Genomic DNA, 16,485 nt, shown 5'->3' with positions numbered 1-16,485 from the left:
GATTATTCACATAAAGTACAGTAAGAATTGATTGGCTACATAGGCCCCTTTCAAGTTGATTTTGCTGGAACTTGACCTAGAAAAGTGCAATTTTAGTCAAAGTCTTGGTAAAATAACCAGTCTCTAGTTATTTTGTTCTAAAAGACTCTTACTGAACTTACGCAAATAACCATATTGTCATAAAATCACAATTTGAATTTTGGATAACTCAGAGAGAGGGGTAAGTTTGCTTACAAATCATACTTCATTCAAATGCTCTAAACTATAAATAAGTATAAAAAAAGGTTTTTTGGACCATTCTTTAAACAGAGCAGCAGCCTTCCAAGCAAGATGTTTGTTCACCTCGGAACTGCCATTCACAAGCCAAACAGCTCATGAGAGCAATTAGGCACTGTAAAATCTAGCAGCTCCTCACATAGTTAAGAGTCAGTCCTAGGGGAAAAAGAGGGTTCTTACTTATGAGTATCTCCTTCTCATATTCCCAGATAGCAAGATCCTGTGCAAACCATTTTAATTTTATCATGGAACTCTTTTGAACACCTTTATTTCCATTAGCATAGGGGTACAGGTATTGATTGACTTACGACCTATGCAACTTAACGACCATCCGACTTTATGACCACAATCGCTAGCCACGACTGCTCCGCGTCTGGCAGTGTAAACGTTGCCCAGCTGGGCGTACGACAGTGCGGACCAGTTTCTGGCAGCACTACCATCTCCGTGTGCACCATTTCAACTGTACATATAGCCTACTCAACTTACGATCAAATCATGTTAGGACCGTTCTGTGGTCCCGACCATGGTCGTAAGTCGAGCACTGCCTGTAGCTTCAGCTAACATTCCATAGCAAGGCAGTAAATGCCCCTCCAGTAGAAATTCTCTAGTCCAGTAGTTGTTATTGGGAAGTACTCACATTTTTTTTTTTGCCATAAGTCCCAATAAATGTTCCATAAAAGGCTACAAAGTGGAGGATTTGTCCCATCTAGCACTCCAGCTTCTCCCTCATATTTTGTGGGCTCAGGAAATCTTTCTAGCTCCCATTTAGTAAGTCCAGTTAACATTTCTGAAAGAGTAGATTTACCTGCCTTCAGTTTTGTAGTACTAGATAGGGGAAACATCCCCCAGTCAGATACAGTACCCATTTTCATAAGACATTTAGGTGAAAAGAGTCACAACTACCATACGTAAAGTCTGTTTAAACATCTCAGATTTTACAATTCTATTAGCCTGTATGCTTTTATGTTCTGGTCCCAGGAACTTTTCTACCCCAAGACCATTTTACCTTTTCTGGTTAAAAAAAAAAAAAAAAAAGGTTTGGGTTCCCAGCAGGGAGTGGAGTCAAGGGACTCAAGCCTTTTTGTCAAATTTTTTATCTTAATTTGCCTCAGCATTGCCCAGACAATGTCAGCTCTCTCATGATAACCTTTGCCTTCTGATTTTTAAAAAAAAATTTTCCAATCTAGGGCAAATAGTGAATAACCATCTAAAAATTTCTGTCACTCTTCTGGTGTGAATTCTTTGACTCTCTTTTTCTTTTCCCATTTTTTTATTAATTACTCCAATTTTTTTCTTTTTTTTTTTTGAGATGGAGTCTCACTCTGTTCCCCAGGCTGGAGTATGGTGGCATGACCTCAGCTCACTACAACCTCCAACTCCTGGGTTTGAGCGATTCTTCTGCCTCAGCCTCTTGAGTAGCTGGGGATTACAGGCACACACCACCATACCTGGCAAATTTTTGTATTTTTAGTAGCAATGGTGTTTCACCATGTTGGCTGGTCTTGAACTCCTGACCTCATGATCGCCCCCCTCAGATTCCCAAAGTGCTGGGATTACAGGTGTGAGCCACTGTGCCCAGCTGAGCTGGCTCCTATTAGTCTGATAAGCTCTTACTTTTCTTTGATTAGAGCTTTTTTTTTTTTTTTTTTGAGGCGGAGTTTCATCTTGTTACCCAGGCTGGAGTGCAATGGCGCGATCTTGGCTCACCGCAACCTCCGCCTCCTGGGTTCAGGCAATTCTCCTGCCTCAGCCTCCTGAGTAGCTGGGATTACAGGCACACGCCACCATGCCCAGCTAATTTTAGTAGAGACGGGGTTTCACCATGTTGACCAGGATGGTCTCGATCTCTTGACCTCGTGATCCACCTGCCTCGGCCTCCCAAAGTGCTGGGATTACAGGCTTGAGCCACCGCGCCCGGCTGATTAGAGCTCTTTCACACAGTTTAATAGTGAAATATCACTTCCATATGACACAAATAAACATACAGATATAAGAGACATGCAGACAAAAGCAGATGTGAAAGATTTTTCATTTGCCTATTTTAAAAATTTTTCCCCTTTACGGCCAGGTATGGTGACTCATGCCTGTAATCCCAGCACTTTTGGGAGGTAGAGGCAGGTAGATCACTTGAGGAGTTCGAGACCAGCCTGGGTGCAATTGCAAAACTTCCTCTCTACTAAAAGTGCAAAAGTTAGGTGGGTATAATGGTGTGCACCTGTAATCCTAGCTACTTGGGAGGCTGAGGTATGAGAATTACTTGAACCTGGGAGGAGGAGGTTGTACTGGGCCGAGATTGTGCCACTGTACTCAAGACTGAGTGACAGAGTGAGACTTGGTGTTAAAAAAAAAAAAAAAAAAAGGCCAAGCGCGGTGGCTCAAGCCTGTGATCCCAGCACTTTGGGAGGCCGAGATGGGTGGATCATGAGGTCAAGAGATCGAGACCATCCTGGTCAACATGGTGAAACCCCGTCTCTACTAAAAATACAAAAACTTAGCTGGGCATGGTGGCGCACGCCTGTAATCCCAGCTACTCAGGAGGCTGAGGCAGGAGAATTGCCTGAATCCAGGAGGTGGAGGTTGCGGTGAGCCGAGATTGTGCCATTGCACTCCAGCCTGGGTAACAAAAGTGAAACTGTCTCAAAAAAAAAAAAAAAAAAAAAAAAGATTTTGGCTGGGCACAGTGGCTCGTGCCTATAATCCTAGCGCTTTCGGAGGCTCAAGTGGGTGGATCATGAGGTCGGGAGATGGACCCTCGTGGCCATCATGGTGAAACCCTGATTTAGCTGGGTGTGGTGGTATGCACTTGTAACCCCAGCTACTTGGGAGGCTGAGGCAGGAGAATTGCTTGAACCCAGGAGGTGGAGGTTGTAGTGAGCTGAGATCAAGCCACTGCACTCCAGCCTGGTGACAGAGTGAGACTCCATCTCAAAAAAAAAAAGAAAAAGAAAAAGAAAAGATTTAGCTGTTTTCATTAAACCAACAATAATAATGTCTTATTTTATTAAAAATTACATAAGCAAAGATCATTCTTTTTGGGGCTTGGTTTATAGTTTACTAACCCTTTTGCCAAATTTTGATACCTTATAATATTTGGCAAGGATAAGTATGGAATCCTTTGATCAATAAATGCAAACAAAAACGTGTGCTAACAATTCTTAAGACATTTCTAATATTACTTTACCAATAATTTTAAGCTTGCTTATTAAAGATTTTACTTAAGTTACATGAATTTGAAAACTATTTAAGCTTATTTAATTTATGAGTGCTCTTTTTATTTATTTTTTTGATATGAAGTCTTGCTCTCTTGTGTAGGCTGGAGGGCAGTGGCATGATCTTGGCTCATTGCAGTCTCGACCTCCCCGGTTCAAGTGATTCTCATGCCTCAGCCTCCCAAGTAGCTGGGATTACAGGCGCATGCCATCACACATGGCTAACTTTTGTATTTTTAGTACAGGCAGGGTTTTACCACGTTGGCCAGGCTGGTCTTGAACTTCTGACCTCAAGTGATCTGCCCGCCTTGGCTTCCCAAAGTCCTGGGATTACAGGTAGGAGCCACTGTGTCCAGCTATTAATACATGAGTACTCTTTACCTTTAAGCCAGTCTGGTACCTTGTGGCCAAAAACACAAAACAAAATATGTGTACATATACCTAAACACATATGTGTACACTCATACAGAGTTCCTATAGTTTATGCTTCAGAACTCTAGCCATGAGATATTAATACAGACTTACCACTTTGCAAAAAAAGCAAAAATAAATGTTTGGATGCAAACAGTGGATTTTATCTCAGTAGAAAAGTAACAACACCCTAAAGCAGGCTGAAAAGAAAGCAGAGAGATAGAGAACTTAGGAATTTTATAGTTGCAGGTTCACCTTCGAGCTCTTAATTTTTCTTGTTGTAATTTGCCCATCAGTTTAAAATGTGCACAAGAACAGACCTCTAATGTGTAACCAGCTGCAGTGTTAGAAAACCTGGCATGCCCTTCCATTGTACAACCACTTGCAAGTAGAGGGGTGCATAAAAGCAAACAGAATGCCTGAGAGAGGTCATTATCCTTGTGTTTTTTTCATTCCTAGATTATTTGTTTTCCATTTTTTTTCTTAAAAGGAGGAACTGAGCTGTGCCTTAAGGTTTAGTGGAGTGGGTAAAAGCATGCTGGTTGTGAGTGGAACTCCATAGTGTGTCACCACTGAGTCATTTCTGCCCTTTTATTTGTCTCAGTTTCTCTTTGTGGAGGTCCAGCACCACTGGGAGGGCTCAAAGTAAGGAATGAGGCTGGGTACAGTGGCTCATGCCTGTAATCCCAACACTTTGGGAGGCCGAGGCAGATGGATCACTTGAGGTCAGGAGTTTAAGACCAGCCTGGCCAATATGGTGAAACCCCATCTCTAATGAAAACACAAAAATTAGAGGGGCATGGTGGCATGCACCTGTAATCCCAGCTACTTGGGAGGCTGAGACAGGAGAATGGCTTGAACTCTGAAGGTGGAGCTTGCAGTGGACCAGGATCATGCTATTGTACTCCCGCTTGAGCATCGCAGTGAGACTGCATCAAAAAAAAAAAAAAAAAAAGGAATGACCAATTCCTATATGTGCTTCATGGGCAAGAATTTTTTAAAACAAATTTTGTTGGGAGTTCCCTGTAGGGCTGCTGCACGTTGTAGGAGGTCAACCCCCCAGACACTTCCACTTGGCCCTGAGTCACCCAGGGGCACATTTTGGTTGGAAAGAGCAAAATGCTCTTTCTCTTTGGAGCTGAGGAAACCCAGTCTCTCATTTATCTATGAAAATGACAGTTCAGTTCCTCACACAAATGTGCACACAAGCCAATCAAGATTAATTTCAGGAGGAAAGGCAATGGAGAAGACTCTTTAGAATGCACTTCTGGGCCAGGTGGTGGCTCCTGCCTGTAATCCTAGCACTTTGGGAGGCTGAGGCAGTTGGATCACTTGAACTCAGGAGTTCAAGACCAGCCTGGCCCACATAGCAAGACCCTATCTCTACAAAAAGTACAAAAATTAGCTGAGTGTGGTGGCACACATCTGTAGTCCCAGCTACTCTGGAGGCTGAAGAGGAGGATTCTGGAGCCTGGGAAGTTGAGGCTGCAGTGAGTAATGATGGCACCATAGGACTCCAGCTTGGGCAACAGAGCAAGACTTTGTTTTGAAAGAAAAAAAAAAAGAATGCACTTCTGCACTAGAATTGGGATCCTAGACAACAACTTCCTAGGAGCTCAGCTAAACTAGCTAAGACTACATCCTGTAAACTGTTCTCAGCCACTCCTAACTTTTTTTTTTTTTTTTTTTTTTTTTTTTGAGACGGAGTTTCGCTCTTGTTACCCAGGCTGGAGTGCAATGGCGCGATCTCGGCTCACTGCAACCTCCACCTCCTGGGCTCAGGCAATTCTCCTGCCTCAGCCTCCTAAGTAGCTGGGATTACAGGCATGCACCACCACGCCCAGCTAGTTTTTTGTATTTTTAGTAGAGACGGGGTTTCACCATGTTGACCAGGATGGTCTCGATCTTTCGACCTCGTGATCCACCCGCCTTGGCCTCCCAAAGTGCTGGGATTACAGGCTTGAGCCACCGCGCCCGGCCCCACTCCTAACTTTGTAACTCTGATCTGCCATTACACATGCCAAGGCCAAGTCCTCTTATGGTACAAGGTAATTTCTGGTACCTCCAAAAGTCAAAGAGGTCAGGGAGTGCAATACAGGAAGGCAGAGCTATAGACCAAAAGAATCTGCCCATTTCTCTTGAAACTCCCTAAGAAAACAGGACATCCCAAAAAGGGGCAAGTGGTGCCTTTGTTTTGAGTTCTTTAAGGGGTTTGAGTCATTAGAAGGCTTCTTTAGATTTTTTTGTTGTTGTTGTTAGTGAAGATGATGAAGGGGAAGGAGGAGTAGGATGGAAGACAAGACAGGAAGCAAACACAGAAACCACGCACATGGTTTTGTTTTGTTTTTCCTTTTTGCAGCTGCAAGGAATTTTATTGCAAGGCAATTCAGAGGCCTTGTTTCTCATAATTTGGAATTCTCATTCGGATTTGGCCAAGTCAAGTAGAGTTGGAGTTGGTCAAACCCAATGGGAGAAAAACCAGAACAACAACAGGAACAGCAACAACAATAAAAACCCAGCAGTATGATTACTGAGTGCTCTTATGGTAAGGAGAAATTAAGACCAGCTGATTGGTAATTTTAACTTTTGTCAAATGAAAGCCCAATTCAGCTACTTACCTAGGAATGGGTCTCAGGTTGAAGACTGCTCTGTACTATCCTAGAAGCAGGAAAAAACTCAAAACTCACCTTCTCTGTTGTAAGTGAGCTCAAATTCCAGAAAGGAGTTACCTGCCTTCCATCATCACAGAAGCAGGAAAACTTGCCTTTCTTGTTGGACCAAGTAAAACTTCAGAAAAAGGAGATGTATAACAAAATAAACTTTAGATCTTGACCAAGTTCTGGGAGATCAGTGGTTCTCTGGTGTGGGGCCTCCCAGGCCTCAGCCAATTATCCTGTTGGTTTGAGCAATAAAGATAGTGCAAGTTGGTACCAAGCACCAGTAGGTAATTTGTCAAAAGTCAGGGGGCACTTCCACTCAGAAGCCCTTTCAGGTTGCCAGTTGTGAACCCAAAATATCTGAGACAAGGTCTCAGTCAATTTAGAAGGTTTATTTTGCCAGGGTTAAGGATGTACCCACGACATCGCCTCAGGAGGTCCTGATGACATGTGCCCAGGGTAGTCAGGGTACAGCTTGCTTTTATACAATTTAGGGAGACATAACACATCAGTCAATACATGTAAGATTTACATTGGATTCATGTGGAAGGGTGGGACAGCTTGAAGTGAGGACTTTCAGGTCATAGGCACATTTAAACACATTCTCATTGGCAGTTGGTTCAAACAGTTATTGTCAGTAGAAAGGAATCTCTGGGTTAAGATAAGAGGTTGTGGAGAGCAAGGTTTTATCCTGCAGATGAAGCCTCCGTGTAGCAGGTTTTAGAGAAAATAGATTGTAAATATTTCTTATTAGTCTGCATTAATGTTAATGCTGGAGAGGTACGATGAGGCATGTCCTATCCCCCCTTCCCTTCAAGGCCTGAATCAGTCTTCCTGGTTAATTTTTAGAGTGCCCTGGCCAAGGAAGCAGTACATTCAGATGGTTGTGAGAGTCTTCAAATTTTATTTTTGATTTACACAGATGTAACTTAGAAGGTTAAGCATCATTCCTACAATGTTTCCCATGCAATTTAACATATCAAATAAACCTAATTGGAAAAATTTAATCAGAGGTAAGTTCAGGAAAACCTAGTTATTTTTAATATCTCTCTTTTTAAAAGATGAAAAAACAAACCCTTTGAGATTTTCCAGGGACCCTCTGGAAAATTCTCAGTTTGAGATCAAGATTGTATTTAGGATTTGATTTTGAGAAGGCAAAATGCTGAAAGGTTTGAATATTTGATTAAATAGGATCCCAGGCCACTTTTCTAAAAGAAGACTTGGTTCTCTTAAATAAGGATATTATAAAGCACTGGAAATTATTCCAATAAGACACAGAATCTTTGTTTCTGAGGCAGATTACTTGAAAAGTAAAGAAAAATCTTTTATACAGTCTCTCATAAACAGCAGACTAGTAGTCCAAGAAATTTTGTCCCTTGAGAGAGAAAACTGAAGTCTAGTTTTACATCAGTATACTATTATTAAAGCTTATTTAAAAACCTCATAAATAAACCCATTCAGTCTTAGCCAGCTTGACCATATAAAACATGTTTTTTTTCTCTTTTTTTCCTTCACATTTCCTTTACAACTTCATATATTCCTTCAGGTTTTTGTCCTTTCCTCTTTATCATTCTGGAACAACCTTTCAACAACCTCTTAACTACAAAAACATATTTTGCATTCCTTGAATACTTTTCATGCAGAGTTGTTTCCCTTCAAAGTTATTGCTTATAGTAGTTTTGTTAACATATGTAAATTATTTTTAATAATAATCTTTATTTTACAGGGAAATCTAGGAAGTAGACAGTTGTGAATTGCCTGTCACATACCAGCATTTTTTTTTAGCAGATGAGTAAATTTTATGAATACAGCATCTCACATGTTCTAGAAATATAAGCTTCTTCATAGTAAAACTTCTTAATGTGGTGAAAAGTAGATGTTTACGACCCAAATATCTTTTAGTTTCTCTGTAAAAATAAGTAGCAAAAAGCATATATAATTTAAACTTACGTTTAGTAATTGTTTCAGTATTTTATTTTACTTATTCAATGAATGCCTGTCACAGTATAACCTAAGGTTTCAAATTACCAAACAGATTTTGAAAATGACTTTATTTAAAACATCCTTTGAGCAAATAATTTTTTCTTTTAAAAAAATTTGTGCTTTTTTTTTTTTTTGAGACAGAGTCTTGCTCTGTTGCTAGGCTGGAGGGCAGTGGCACAATCTCGGCTCACTGCAGCCTCGGTATCCTGGGTTCAACGATTCTTCCGCTTCAGCCTTCCAAGTAACTGGGACCACAGGCACCTGCCACCATGCCCGGCTATTTTTTGTATTTTTAGTAGAGACGGGGTTTCCCCATGTTGGCCAGGATGGTCTCAATCTCTTGACCTCGTGATCCGCCCGCCTCGGCCTCCCAAAGTACTTGGATTACAGGCGTGAGTACCTTTTTTTTTTTTTTTTTTTTTTTTTTTTTGAAATGGGGTGCTGTGTGTTGTCCAGGCTGTTCTCAGAATTCCTTGGCTCAGGCAGACCTCTGCCTCAGTCTTCTGAGGTAGCTAGGATTATAGGCATGCACCAGGGCTCATCTTTTTTTTTTTCTTTTTCTTGAGACGGAGGCTCATTCTGTTACCAGGCTGGAGTGCAGTGGCGCACCTCGGCTCACTTCAACTTCCGTCTCCAGATTCAAGCGATTTCCTGCCTCAGCCTTCCTAGTAGCTGGGACTACAGGTGCATGCCACCACGCCCAGCTAATTTTTGTACTTTAGGTAGAGATAGGGTTTTACCATGTTGGTCAGGTTGGTCTCAATTTTCTTGACTTCGTGATCCATCCACCTCAGCCTCTCAAAGTGCTGGGATTACAGGCGTGAGGCACCGCACCAGGCTCAGGGCCGGTCTTTTACTTTTAAGACTTGCAAAACACAATTATTGTTGAAATATTTTTGTCAGAACAGAGACTCAATTTGATTAAAATCACATCTGTAAATTTATGATCTTAAACATCTAATAAATGTATTAGCTTATTTTATGAGTAAGACCAATATATAAATAAATATAAATACAAATAAAGTATACATATAAAAATAAAATGTATGTCTGCATTATACTTAATGCAGAAAGCGCTGAAGACATTGAAGACATATCTGTTTTTTTTTGTTTGTTTGTTTGTTTGTTTTTTTTTTTTTTTGAGACAGAGTTTCGCTCTTGTTACCCAGGCTGGAGTGCAGTGGCGTGATCTCGGCTCACCGCAACCTCCGCCTCCTGGGTTCAGGCAATTCTCCTGCCTCAGCCTCCTGAGTAGCTGGGATTACAGGCACGCACCACCATGCCCAGGTGATTTTTTTTGTATTTTTAGTAGAGACGGGGTTTCACCATGTTGACCAGGATGGTCTTGATCTCTTGACCTCGTGATCCACCCGCCTCGGCCTCCCAAGACATATCTGTTTTAAGAAATCAACAATATTGTTTTTGTTGTTTTTTTTTTGTCACCCAGGCTGGATTGCAGTGGTGCAGTCACTGCTTACTGCAGCTTTGACCTCCTAGGTGCAAGCAATCCTCCCAACTTTGCCTCCTAAGTAGCTGGGACTACAAGTGTGCGCATAATGGCTGGCTAATAAATCAAATATGTATATATATATATGTGTGTGTGTGTATATATATATATTTGAGATGGAGTCTTGCTCTGCAGCCCAGGCTGGAGTGCAGTGATGTGATCTTGGCTCACTGCAACCTCTGCCTCCTGGGTCCTGGTTCAAGCAGTTAGCCTACCTCAGCCTACCAAGTAGCTTGGATTACAGGCATGAGCCACCATGCCCAGCTAATTTTTGTAATTTTTAGTAGAGATGGCATTTCACCATGTTGGCCAGTCTGGTCTTGAACTCCCAACCTTGTGATCCACCTGCCTTGGCCTCCCAAAGTGCTGGGATTACAGGCGTGAGCCACTGTGCCTGGCCCAATCAACAGTATTAAACTAGTCTTTTCTTTTCTTTTCTTTTTCCTATATCCTTCCTATATCCTATATCCTGTTTTAGGCATTAGCTCTAAAAACACATGAATTTGAAAAATATTTGGGTTCATTTCCTATATTTTTTAGAGTTTGGGGAATACTTAATTTATATAAACACTTATTTTTCTCTAAGCCGATTATTTAGAATGGAGCTCTTTTAGTAATTGAGTAATACCATCTGGAGGTAGGAAAATATCACATATACATAATATATATATACATATACAGACAGAAGTAGAGATTATTATGACTTTCACTCTGAAAATTTATCTTAAGCCAGGCATAAATACAGTGATACAGAATTCACTAGACTATAAATGTAAGAGTTTGTTCTTGTCTTTGCTTCATTTTTTTTTTTCATCTAAATTATGTTTCCGGTAAATAGAACAAATTGTTCAATATGAGGGCTGAAGCTTTTTACCAATATTTTTGGAGGAGACTTTTAAGACTTTGTTTTGTCTTGTTGTATTTATGGAGAATGTAGACTAAATTCTGTTCCCATTTATCCTTTTTAGCCCCAGGTAGTTGCTTTCAAGGTCCTTGAGTCCCCTTCAAGAGCTCCCAAAGGAAGGAGAGGGATGCCTACAATTCCAGTGACTATAGGGACTTGAGGAGGTAGAGTGGGAAGGGATGGGTCTCATAGGTGCCAGCTTGGGAGATGTTTAAGTTTTCTCAAAGAAGCCATTGAAGTACTAGACACAGTGTCTTTGCACCTATAATCCCAGTTACTGAGGAGGTAGAGGCAGGAGGATCACTTGAGTCCAAACCCAGAAGTTCAAAACCAACCTGGCCAGCATAGTGAGACCTGTCTCTTAAAGCAAAGTTTTAAAAATGAGCCATTGAAGTTCTAAATTATGCTTTGTAAAGTTATGCCAACAAGAAAGGAAGGGAAAGAGCTAATGCTGCAGTGGCAGAGCATATAGTCAGTAGGGTTTTGACAAGGAGAGGTTTCAGTTGACTGAGAAGTTCCCATGAGAAGAGCAGGATCAAGTGTAGAGAACAGAGAAGCCTTGAAACAAAGAGCTGGGGAGAACTTCTAGCCTAAGAGGAGTACAGAAAGGCCTCAAAATCAAAGCTGGGAAGAAGAGCTCTAGCCCAACAAGTTCCTTCCAAAGAAAGAAGCCTTAGATTCTAACCCAGCTTCAGAGAACACAGTCATTCAAAATGTGACTGAAATTATGTCTTTTTATGGCTTACTGATGGATGCAATAGGTGTTCCCAAAAAATATGCAGAAGATGGAGCCTCTGATCCAAAGTCACTCTCAAAGATAACCCAAAGAGAGAAGCAAAAATCTTTTTTGCCGCAGGAAATAAGAGTAGTGTTTGTCAATCCCAGATCAAGGCAGATTCACTTAAAAGAAAAAAAAGAATGGTGTTTGTGAACACTTGTGTTTGTGACCTCCAGTAAAAGTGAGATACTTTCGACACTGGGTAGGTGATGCTGAAATGGGATTTCTCAGTACTAGCAAGGAAAGAGATGACACAGACTCTATGGACTGAGATCTCTTATTTAGACAGACTCACTTGAGAGCTGGCGTGGTCCAGTATCACAGGCCCCCAGTCTGCTGGCTGCCTGCCTGCAGACATAGACCCACTGGCAGGTAGAAAACCAGTAATAATCATTCTGTTATTAGATCCAAGCCAAGGTCTCAGGACACAAAATGAAACAAAACAAGACACTATGGCTATCCCTGAGAAAGAAAGGATCTGTTATAAGAGTACTTGAACCAAGAGTCACAATACCCAAAGAAACTAGTTCCTAAAGTGTTTTCTCCTATAAATCTAAATTTTGGAAAAGGAAAGCAGAGGCTCTTAACATCCTTGCTCAGCTGGACCCGAAGATCTAGGGTCTGACAGGTAAAACGTTTATTTTCACTTGCTGGGTCATAGGTCCTGGGATCTCAGTTGCAGTTTCCAGAACAAGCAGGGAATCCTAACCATCCCAACCTCATTGACAAATCTGTTGGGAGGAAAACTTCCTCCTCCAACTTGGGTTTAGTTGTTGGGGACCTGCACATTATCTGATAATAGGCAGGTTAATAGGAGAAAAGACAGGGTTTATTTATGTGTGTCTTGGGAATGCTCAGTGATGAGTAATTCATTCAATAGCCAGAGATAAAAGGTTTATACAGTAGTTCCCCGTTGTCCATAGTGGATGTGTTACAAGACCCCAGTGGATGACTAAAACTGTTGACAGTACTGAACCCTGGCCAAGGAATGCCAAGGTCACTTTTTCACTTAAAGGAAGCACTTTATGACTTCTCTTTGGCATATCTGAGTTGCCAGCATCACTATTCTTGGGCTTTGGGACCATTATTAAGTAAAACAAAGGTTACTTTAACACAGGCACTACAACACTGAAATAATTAATCTGATAATTGAGAAGGCTACTAATTGACCTTGGGTAGCATATACAGCATGGCTACCCAGACCAAAGGAATGATTCATGTCTATCTAGTTCAGGAAGGAGTGGGAGGGCACAAGACTTCACACTGCTCAGATTGGCGCTCATTTTAAAACTTGTGAATTCTTTCTGGAATTTTCCAATTAATATTTTAATGTTTTCAGTTCTTCATTGATCATGGGAAACTGAAATTAGGGAAAGCAAAACTGCAGATAAGTTTACCAACTTCAAATGGAGGAGAGGGATTTAGGGCTTCAATTGGAAGGTGTAGATGGTTCTGTTGGCCTTTTTGCTGCCAGTGGCAATGGGCAGACTATCTCTATGGCAGCCGAATTCACTGGAAACTCTTGTGGAGAGGGGGTTAAGGACAGCTGGATGTTCCGGAGGGAAGTTGGATTAGGGAAGTTCAGGTAATGTTTCTTTCTGTGACTGAGCACAGTGGCTCACACCTGAAATCCCAGCACTTTGGGAGTTGGAGGTGGGTGGACACTTGAGGCCAGGAGTTCAAGACCAGCCTAGCAAACATGTTGATATGCTGCCTCGACTAAAAATACAAAAATTAGGTAGACCTGGTGGCGCATGCCTGTAGTCCCAGCTACTTGGGAGGCTGAGGTACAAGAATCACTTGAACCTGGGAGGTAGAAATTATAGTGAGCCAACAACACGCCACTGCACTCCAGCCTGGGTGACACAACCAGACTCTGTTTAAAAAAAAATTCTTTCTCCATCTTCAGTTCAAATTGCTTTTATTTTAAAATAATCTTTATACCAACTCTGTGAGTCCAAGTAGGTCCCCTCAATATTGAAATCTTTGTAAAATATATTAAAACTCTTACCTGGGACCTTCATTATTTTAACAGCTTTGTTGCTGTATTATTGGCGTATTGTAAATTGTACATATTTAAAGCATACAGTTTGATAAAGGGACATATGAATGTACCCATGAAACTGTCAACGTAATAGCGAACATGTCTGTCACTCTCAGAAGTTTCTCCATTGTCCCTTAACAAATTTCTTCTGTTTCTCCCCAAACCCTCCCTTTCAGGAAACCAGTGATCTTTTTGTTGCTATAGATTCATTTACATATTCTAGAGTTTTATATAAATGTAATCATAAAATAGTCTTTCTTGGTCTAGCTATCTTCACTCAGCATAATTATTCTTGAGATTCATTCATGTTGCTTGTATCAATAGTTTTTTTTTTATTGCCGAGTTTGTTGTGTGCTATAATAAGGCTGATATGACTATTTGTGTATGTCTTTGTGAAACTGCCTTGGCAAAATTTTAACAGTAAAATAAATTTGACATGGTTGACTCTTAGCATGCTTCTAACCTCGAAGCTATCTTTGCTCATTCCTGGGTGTAGGGTCAAGCTAACCAGGCTCAGGGACTGAAAACCACCTTTGTAAGACTAATGAAAGGCCACAAGATTAGGATTATGGGAGGAATCTGAATTCTGCTAAAATATAGGCATAGTTTTTTTTTTTTTCTGAATAGCAAGTAGTTTATTGGTAAGTACACGATTTCAATGGGAGTAATAAATTCACATAAACAGGAGACAGTAATCAAGTCAAAAGAATAAATGCTTACTAATCATCAGAAAATCTGTGCCATTAGGGCTGGCACGTAAAAATCCAAAATCACCCAGAGGCCAAATCTTAAAGAAGATTCATCCTCTTTTTTAGGTTTATAGTACCTGGAATCTGTAGAATTCTGTGGATTATCACCTTCTAACCAAACATGACTCATTGGCACCGTAGGTCTGCCCTGTAATTCATTCAATTTTTAGGGAATTTGCAGGGCTTCCAGAAAAAAAAAAAAAGCATGTCTCAAAGCGTATGTGCATGATCCCTGATTTCAGGAATCCCAAAGTACCCTGAAGACCCTCGGCATGGTTTTTATAATCCTTTACTGCTCAGGAGTCCTGTGGCCAGAGGTGACAGGATTTGTGACTTTCCCAAGTGCTCCTGCAGATAATATCATTAATGTAGAACCTAAGATTGGTCTTTTGAGATTTTTTTCAAACTTTCTTGCCACTGACTGACCCCCACCCAGAACCGTAACTTTTTGACTCAGCTGGTCCTGTGGCCCCACATAAGGAATGTTTTCCATACATCTATGATTTCATCCTTAACCAGTCAGCAGCATTCATTCTCTAGCCTCCTGCCCACCAAATTTTCCATAAAAACTCTTAAGTGATAACTCCAGTTACCCTGTGTGGCTGGCCATGCATTAAATTCTTTCTTTACTGCACTGCTGCAGTCTCAGTGAATTAATTGATTTTGTCTGTGCAGTGGGCAGGAAGGACTCACTAGATGATTACATTTCTATGTATGTATGCTTTTATTTTCTTAAGTAAATATCTAGGAGTGAAATGGTTGAATCATATCGGAAGTGTATATTCAACTTTTAAAGAAACCGATAAACTGCACTGGTGATGGTGATAACTGCACCATTTTTCATTTCTACCAACAGTTCCTAATAGTTTCAGTTGTTTGACATCCTTGCCAACACTGGAAAAATATTGGGATTACTTTATTATTATTATTTTTGAGGTGGAGTCTTGTTCTGTTGCCCAGGCTAGAGTGCAGTGCCATGATCTTGGCTCACTGAAACCTCTACCTCCTGAGTTCAAGCTCCTGCCTCAGTCTCCTGAGTAGCTGGGATTGCAGGGGTGCACAGCTATGCCTGGCTACATTTTGTATTTTTAGTGGAAACGGGGTTTTACCGTGTTGGCCAGGCTGATCTCTAACTCCTGACCTCAGGTGATTTGCCAGCCTGGGCCTCCCAACGTGCTGGGTTTGAGCCACCATGCCCAGCCTACTTTCTTATATTTTTTAGAGTTTAAGGATTATTTAATTTATGTAAGCATTTACATTTATTATTTAATTTTTTGAGATGGGGTCTTGCCCTGTCACCCAGGCTGGAGTACAGTGGCGTAATCTCAGCTCACTTCAACCTCTGCCTTTCTGGTTCAAACAATTCTCCTGCCACAGCCTCCCAAGTAGCTGGGACTACAGGCACACACTGCCACCACCCTGCCCCACTAATTTCTTTTGTGTTTTAGTAGAGACGGGGTTTCACTGTGTTGCCCAGACTGGTCTCGAACTCCTGAGCTCAGGCAATCCGCTTGCCTCGGCCTCCCAAAGTGCTGGCATTACAGGCATGAGCCACCATGCCCGGCCATAAATTTTTTTTAAGAGATGTGGTCTCATTTGTTGCCCAAGAATGCAGTGGGGTGTTTATAGCTCATTGCAGCCTTGAACTCCCCCCTCAGCCTCCCAAGAAGCAGGGATTACAGGTGTAGGTTTTATGACCTGCTTCATAGGAGACTTTGGGGGTAGTTTGTGAGAGTGGTCTTTCTACTTCTGTTTTCTAAAATGCCTACATGACGTATTTTGGGGTAGCACTTTCTGAACCGCATCAATTCCATAAAACTACATAGCTTTAAAACTGTAAAACGTTGCCATTTAATTTGAGTAAAGTCCTATATTTTCTGTATAAGTACAGAATTTTCAGTCTTTTTCGAGACTGCAGTTTTGTTTTGTTTTCTTTTGTTTTGTTTTGTTTTGTTTTTGCCAAACTG

At 41.2% G+C, this 16,485-nt stretch overlaps 1 protein-coding gene across 7 annotated transcripts in view; it reads left to right on the top strand.

Moving 5' to 3' along the window:
• Positions 1–16,485, top strand: part of COMMD1 (copper metabolism domain containing 1) — a 248,193-nt gene that overhangs the window by 44,925 nt on the left and 186,783 nt on the right. The gene's annotated exons all lie outside the window — the stretch shown is intronic.

Source organism: Saimiri boliviensis, chromosome 1 (assembly GCF_048565385.1).
Source record: "Saimiri boliviensis isolate mSaiBol1 chromosome 1, mSaiBol1.pri, whole genome shotgun sequence".
Taxonomy (NCBI): Eukaryota; Metazoa; Chordata; class Mammalia; order Primates; family Cebidae; genus Saimiri; species Saimiri boliviensis.
Note: the sequence above shows the minus strand (reverse complement) of the source record. Positions and strands in the feature narration are given on the sequence as shown.